This window comes from Capsicum annuum, chromosome 2, assembly GCF_002878395.1.
Source record: "Capsicum annuum cultivar UCD-10X-F1 chromosome 2, UCD10Xv1.1, whole genome shotgun sequence".
Taxonomy (NCBI): Eukaryota; Viridiplantae; Streptophyta; class Magnoliopsida; order Solanales; family Solanaceae; genus Capsicum; species Capsicum annuum.
The window spans coordinates 58,265,756-58,273,926 of NC_061112.1; positions in this window are offsets into that span (position 1 = coordinate 58,265,756).

Sequence of the window (8,171 nt, forward strand, 5' to 3'; positions counted from 1 at the left end):
TGCAAGTTCTCTCCAAACTGGCAAGGGCTATATATAGTTTAAGATGGACCATACCAATAAACTTGGATACGTGAAAAGATACTACATCTGAAGATAGTTTTTTCTCTATGTTTTCTTTGTTTGTAATCACACTTTATGAATGTAATCATTATTATGATTTTCAATTGCGTAGTATTCCTTTCCCTTTTATTTTCGAACTATGATTGACCTAAATTTTAAAGAATAAGATATGTAGGTGGCCTATGTCTGCTTTGGTCAAATCCTTAGGAAAATTTATCTTTCTATGTTATATATAAACTATGTTTAACCTGATATCTCAAGAATGAGATATGTAGCCGGCCTATGTCAGCTTTCGTGAACACTTTAGATTTTTCTATTTTTTTCTAGTGTAGTCTTGAACTACGTTTTATCTGATTCCTACTTCAATGGGATACATAGGTGCCCCAACAGCTCGGTTATATCTCCCTAAGAAATGAAAATTGGGGTAGAATATTTGACGAGAAATCTCAAAATTTCAAAGGTAAATAATCTTATTTTAGTTGAAGAATGAAGACCAACAAGGACTTCGGGAGAAAGTCTTGAGATTCCTACAAGACGAGATCATCTCAAATAGTATCTAATTAGGGAAGAAATTTTGAGGAGGCCCCTCAAAATTTCTACTAACATTTTGGAATGAACTCCAAATTCTCTAGAACCATGACGTTAGAAATAACTTACGAAATCATCAACTGCGAAAGAGTCCAAATAGAATAAATCCCCATCCATGGTAGAACTGTTGTAAAATGTGCTACTAAACTGCCCAACAATTTTAATGAATTTTTAGGGATCCTCTATTGGATATTAGACATAGCTAGGCCTCAAGAGGAAGACGTTCATTGAGCTCGCATATGGCGTGACTAGAAAAGATCTTCTAAAGGCTTCCACACTTCCACATAAGTTTTTTCAAAACTAACTTTTTCAAAATCCACATTTGAAAAATCTATACATGTTTTTGACTCAACTAGTTTTGCCTTACATCTATCCAAATGGCGAGTCATTGCAGAATTCCAATCATGAAAGAGCACTCGAAAACGGTAAGAATCAAACCAAAAATCAAAAAAGGTCAATTATAGTAGTTTCACCCCAAACTAAGAAATTTTTTTTGGATGTGGAGATACCCACAGGAATGACTGGTGTCTCCTCAAAATCCCCTGGACAGTCCAGTGGCCATACCAGAACATACAATGCTAAAAATGGTATTTTTTCTTGGCCACAAAGATAGGTTCAATCTCCTATTTTATATCAAAGAGGAGATTAATGACAGACTAAGTCATTCATATTATAAATCTAAGTATTCTTCTTTTAATCTTTCATAAAGTTTTACTGTAATTTCTCAAAAGACCTGCACTATGAATACTAATCATTTACCTAGAGTACAGGTGCATGTAGTAAAGCCAATGCATTGACAAATAAATTCAAGTGAATTTTTTCTTTAAAATTAATAAGAGGTCTATCATTTCATCCATTTTTAAATCATTGTCGAGAGAGCCATTTCATCCGGTTACATATCATTGTCGAGAGGTCCATGCTGAGGAGGCCATTTCATATAATTATCAAGGGAGAAATTACATATCATCGTTGAGAGGTCATTATTATATCATCTTCAAAAGTCTTATATCTCATTAATCATGTAAAGACAAAGTAGTCTAACACTGAAGAATAAATAGAAACATATGTGTTTGTTATTTACCCAAAGGCGGAGGAGCCTAGTGCTGAAGTATTCAATCATTTCAATTTCCATTACTTGCAAAAGGTGGGGTGTCTAGAGTTGAAGGATAAAATCATTCTAATATTTATTATTCATGTAGATGTGGAGTAGTCTGGCACTGAAGAATACAATCATGTCAATATCTATCATTAACGCAGAGGTAGAGAAGTCTAGCATTGAGGATATTATTACTATTGGATTATTGGAAAATCTACCCCATTATATTTGGATTATTGAGTTATCTACCTTGCTACAATTGTATTATGTCAGACTAAAAGATGTCTTTAAGTTACTTAAAAATGGATGACGTACCGAATTTCCCATGATTTGATAGTCTTAAATTCATCTATAAGTCACAATATTCGAAGTAGGATAGTATGAAATAATACCATCTAATTGATATTCCTTGGGTTATCCATAAGTAGACACAACATCCTAACTTGTAAGCCTGTGACATTACCCAAATATCAAAAGTTCAAAGGTTATCCATCATTCATAACTAAATTCTTACCAAATAATGTGCAAGACTACCAAATTCAAAAGTCCAAGGGTACTCTATAAGCCGCGGTAGGATTACATAATGGCTATAAATTTGAAATATATCTATAATCCATATTATATCCAAGGTCATATGACGTGCTGTATTACTCGAGAGCTAGCAATTCGAGGGATACTTTTAAATTTTCTCTTATCCAAGGTCAGATAATTTGCATGATTACCCAAAAGATAGCAAATGAAAAGATATCTATAACACGCCTCATATCAAACATTGAATGATGCACAAGACTACCCAAACACATAAAAGTTGTAGGATGTTTATAAGTCATGTTAATATTAAAGATGGGTAGTGATTACCAAAGGTCACATGTAAAAAATCATCACAGGTAGTCAAGAAGGCTATTGCATCAAATAAAAAGTCATACTAGTAGCCAAGAAGGTTAAAAAATAAATGAGCAATGGTTGTAGGGACCATTCTACCCAAAATATTATCGGTGGTCAAGAGATTCACCCTATTTTGAAGACGAAATTTAATTTCCAAAGGTCTATCATAGTCAACAATCAAAATGGTTGCTGTGTCTATACTATGGTGGGAACCACTATCTTCCGAAATCAAGGACAAGAAAAGACGACATTACTGGTTAGAAATAATTCATGAAGGAATATGGTAAAAGACTATCTACCCCTTAGTGAATTATGTTTATAACTAATAATTTCATTTGAGATAGTGTAGAGAGCATTCAAGAGGATGAAAATCTCAAACCAAAGCCATTGGTGTGGATGACTTTGAAAAGGGATACAGCAAAATGTGAAACTTTTTATTAGTATCAAACTGCGACATAGGTTGAAGAGGATTATCAAACTCTTTGGACATAAGCTAAGGGAAAACTTCCACCACCATCAAACCACATCCCTATCAAAAGGTATGTGGGTTTTTTGAAAATTTTGGTTTTAGTTTTACTTTAAGAGTACTCCTAAACTCCCCCCAGAAGTAACTTCCCTTTTCCTTCAAATTCGAGTGACAATACACCTAGATCCTTGAAAACTATGTCCAAGTAAATTCTTACTTGCTCCACATTCATATTTAAGAGGTTACAAGAATCTTTTCCATATTTTGGAAAACTTGTCACTCATCTTGATTAGAAGGTCATTTAGCATAAGAGGCTACATTTTCTACAGATCGAGTCGAACTATAAGAAGTTTGATTCCCTGAGCCCCAGCGATATGTAGGTTAGGCTCTATGCTGAAAACTCGATTGCATTTCAAAGTCCCCTCAATCAATTTATTCCACATATTTTTAGATTTGATAAAATTTGAAAACAAAAAAGCTTGTGAATTTTTTGAAAATCATGCTGAAAATCAAACACCTTGAACTACAAGTGACCTGAATTCTCATATAACCTAAGATATATAGGAAACATGATATCAAATTTAGCCATAATTTTTTTAAATTCATTTAAAAATCATTCTCTTTCGATAGAAGATATTATGATCGGACAAAATTAGGAACGTCAAGCTCCCTTGCCCAGGGTTACATGCATTCACTATACCCAAAGAGAGGGGTTGTCGACACTAAATTTTCTTCCTCCCAATTTCAAATTAGTTTTCAAGCTTCTTAATTCTAAATAATTTTTAAAATAAATATTTTGTTAATTTTAGTGAAAATTATTTTAGGCCTACCTTTTGAGTTTTAGGTGAAATTAATGTGTTATATGTGTAATTAATTAATTTTGAAGCAATTCATCTCAAGTACGAATTAAATCACTTTGCCAAGATATTAGTTGTGTAAATTAATGTATATACAACATAAATCCCTTTGTATGTGAAAGTAATTACATAAAATCCCTTCAGCCTTTCTCTCTTTCGATTTTGAGAAATATACTCATACATCTGGTCGACCCTCATACATTGCTAGAACATATGATAAAGCTGATTAGGCTATATTTAAGGAAAGATAAATTTGATACTATCAATTTGTTCCTTAATTCACACTATTAATTACCTAGCTATATTTAAGGAAAGATAAATCTGATAATATCAATATGTTCCTTAATTCACGCAATTAATTACCCAACATTTAGTAGTGTATGGTTAGTTATAGTAAATGAAATTTAAATTCAAAAGATATGTTGAACATCACTTTAAACTTCCTTCAATTCTTTGTTGAATTGCGTTCAGTGAAAAAAAAATCTTCTACTGTTTTCTTCAGTTCTCAGAAAAATCAATATGAACATCCTCATATTGTATGAAAAATCAATACACAATGGTTGCACATGTATGAGGACAACTTATACATTTAAAAAATAAACTGAAGTAATGTATAATGTCATGCTACATATCTAAATTTTTCACCTTAAACATGTATGGCCTATAAGGTCGACAGAAGGTATAATGAAAACCTATACAATAAAAAGGTTTTATAACTGTATGATACCGAATTAAAACATAAAATGCCTCTTATATGTAATAAGAACTTCTAATGTATAACATATTGAAATATATATCAGAAGACTTATATTATACATTAGTCGTCCAAAATAAGTAATGTATAATGACTGACATATTGTAGCTTATACTTTCAAATAAAAACTTCAAGAATGAATAATGACTGATATATTATAGCTTTATACATTATTCATCTATAAACTTATCAGAATGTATAAGGGTTATACATTATTCATCTATAAACTTATCATAATGTATAAGGTAACCTTATACAAAATTCATAGATTCTAATTGTATAAATCCACTAAATACAAAAATAGCCTCTTCTATGAATGTAAAAACTTATATTATACATAAGTGTGCTAAATAAAGTAATGTATAAAATCTACATCTTTGGAAGATGTGGTCGGCAAGAATCATCAACCTTTTTTCTTAATTTTCAATTTTGAAGCTGACTTCTTCAAACTATAACTGACCACTTCCTTCAATCTCTTCATGGTTACCGGGTTATTCCGGTGCCTTGAACGATTCTCTGCGAAATTGGGTTCTTCAAAATTGGGTCGTTCTGATGCTTTGAACTAAAAAAACATCGAAAATTTTTCTTATTTGGTAAAGTTTTAAAAAAAATGCAAAATTAATGAAGAAAATCATTAAGTTCAATTAATGTTTAAAAACCTACAAATTGGTAACCTCTAAGTGCATGATTGCTTGATTATGTGCGTGAAAAAAGGGATCTAATAATGAAGGATAAAACTGATTTGTAATGGGAGAGAAAAAAAGAGCAAAAGGTGCCCTTTTTGGATGTATAAGAGTGAGGAGAGAGAAAGTAAAAAAATTAGGGGATTTAAGTAATTAATTTAGGATTTATGTAATTACTTTACCGATATGAGATTTATTGTAATAAGGTAAAGTTACCTTGTGTATATATGTAAATTTTAGTTAATTAATTTGCTACTTGACCTTAGGTAAAATCCAAAATCTACATCTCAGGCCCAATTCCTATTTCTATTGACATGCACCACTCTTCTAATTCACTCACAATATTCAACTACCTAAACACCTTTACGTGTACACATATACATATCCCCTACGTGCTCCTAATATTTTCCTAAAATACCGCTCATGCGCACACACATAGTTCATGCCCTCACCCCTTTCTGATGGATCTATTTAAGTTATCCAATCTATTTAAGTTATCCGCATCCCCCTACAATTGGTATCAGAGCTATGTTGTTTAAAGTTACGGAAGTAGTATATATTTGGATTTATTTGATTAATTTATTAATTATGATAAAATTAGATTTAGATATCAACCAAAATATTATAAATATTGCTTAGATGAATAGCGAATAAAAATTACAAAAATATAAAGAATTAAAACAAATAATATCTGAAAAACATAAAGAATTAAAAATAAGAATAGAAAGACTACAGTATAACATAGTTGTCGGAGTTAAGAAAAACTTAATAAATTCACAAAAAGAAGAAATATCAAAGTTGAAATCAACAATAGATAGTCTAGAATATATATATATCAACATAACCTATATACATTTAAATACAATGAACAAAGAAGAATTTATAATAGACGAAAAAACATATGAAAATCACGAAGGATTAAGAATAAAAATAGTATCTTCTAATTTAGGAAGAAGATATAAGAAAATAGGTGAACATTTATATTTAATGTTAGAAAAAGAAGAATTAAAATTAGAAGATAAATTGGCAGTCATGGTAAGAATAGAAACAGAAAACGAAGAAATAGATAGGAAAAAAGGAATAGATAAAATAAAACAACAAACCATAGAAGAAATATGAAAAATAGAAGAAACTAAAAATAGTAGGATTGCTGAATTAAAAAAAGAGCGACAAATACTAAAAGACCTGTATGAAAAAAGACAGAAAGAAAAAGAAGAAAAAAATAAAGAACAAAAATTATTAAACGACATAAATCAATTTAAAGAAAAATAGAAATAAAAAATAAAGAATCAGAAACCAGTGAATTAGAAATAAATACAATAGATACTGAAGAAACAGATAATTATAATTCGGAAGGTAGTGAAACATATACAGAAATTCTAGAAAACATAGGAAAACTAAAAATTAATGAAAAACAAGAAGTAATTAATAAAGAAAACATAGAAAATAGAAACACAGAAATAAATACTCGTAATAAAGAAGATGATGAAAACATAATACCTAGTACATCAGAAATAAGAAAACTTACATATTATTATAAAAAAGAGTTTAAAAAATATAATCTAAAAAATAAATATAACAAATGGACACCAAAACAAATAATTAATAAAAATTATAACTTTTTAGATTTAGACTGTGTAATAGACACAAATAAAATAATACAACTATGGGTAGGATACATGTCAAAACAATTATTAGATAGTAATATAGATACAACAAATACACCAGAATATATAGAAAGGACATTAATAGGAACAGTAAAATTATGATTTTTAAACCTAGCCGAAGCAAGTAAAAAAGTATTAAGATTTGATAATAAAACAGAAGTAACATCAACAACTTCTAAAATATCACCAACAGAAATATTGAAAAAATATGAAGTAGCTATAAGAGATGAATTTAGCAATATAACAATAGAAAAAGAAGAATAAAATAAGGAAAAAGATACAAATAGGAATTTCATGTTAAAATTAGAAATATGAAATATGTGCTATATAGATGAATATACGTGCGCATTTAAAGAATATTATTATAAAGGAACATATAATACAAAGGAAATTAAGGAGATAAGAAGATTATATTTTAATAAATTACCTGAACCATTTAGTTCAAAAATAATAAAGAGTTGGGATGAAGCAAAAATAGTAGATACCCTAGGAGCAAAAATAAAATTTTTACAATAATGGTATAGAAATCTATGTGAAAAATATAGAGAAGAAATAAAAAATGGAAAAAACATTAATAAGAAATTTAGCATGTTGGAAAGATAAAATAACACCTAAATTTGGATGTGAAGAAAGATATTATAAGAAAAGAAAAAGACATAAGAAATATAAGAAATTCAAAAATTCAAAATATAGATATAAGAAACCAAGAAAAAAATATGATGTAAAAAATTATAAACATAAAAGACCATATAGGAAAAGAAATCTATAAAAGAATATACTAGCTATAATTGTGGGAAACTAGGACATTTAGCTAGAGATTGTAAAATGCCTAAAAACCCAAAAAAGTAACGAATATCAGAAATAAAAATAGAAAATACAGAATATATGCAGATAGATTATATAGATTATGAATTAGAAAGTGAAGATAGTATATATGAAATTTTGGAGAATGAAACAGATAATGAAATAGATAGTGATTTAGATGAATCAAATGACTGAGGAAGATATAAAAATGAACTAAATAACTGAAAAAGATATAAAAATAATAACAAAGGAAAATATTTAAATGAAGAAGGAACTGATCAAAAAATAATATTTGATAATAATATATTTGA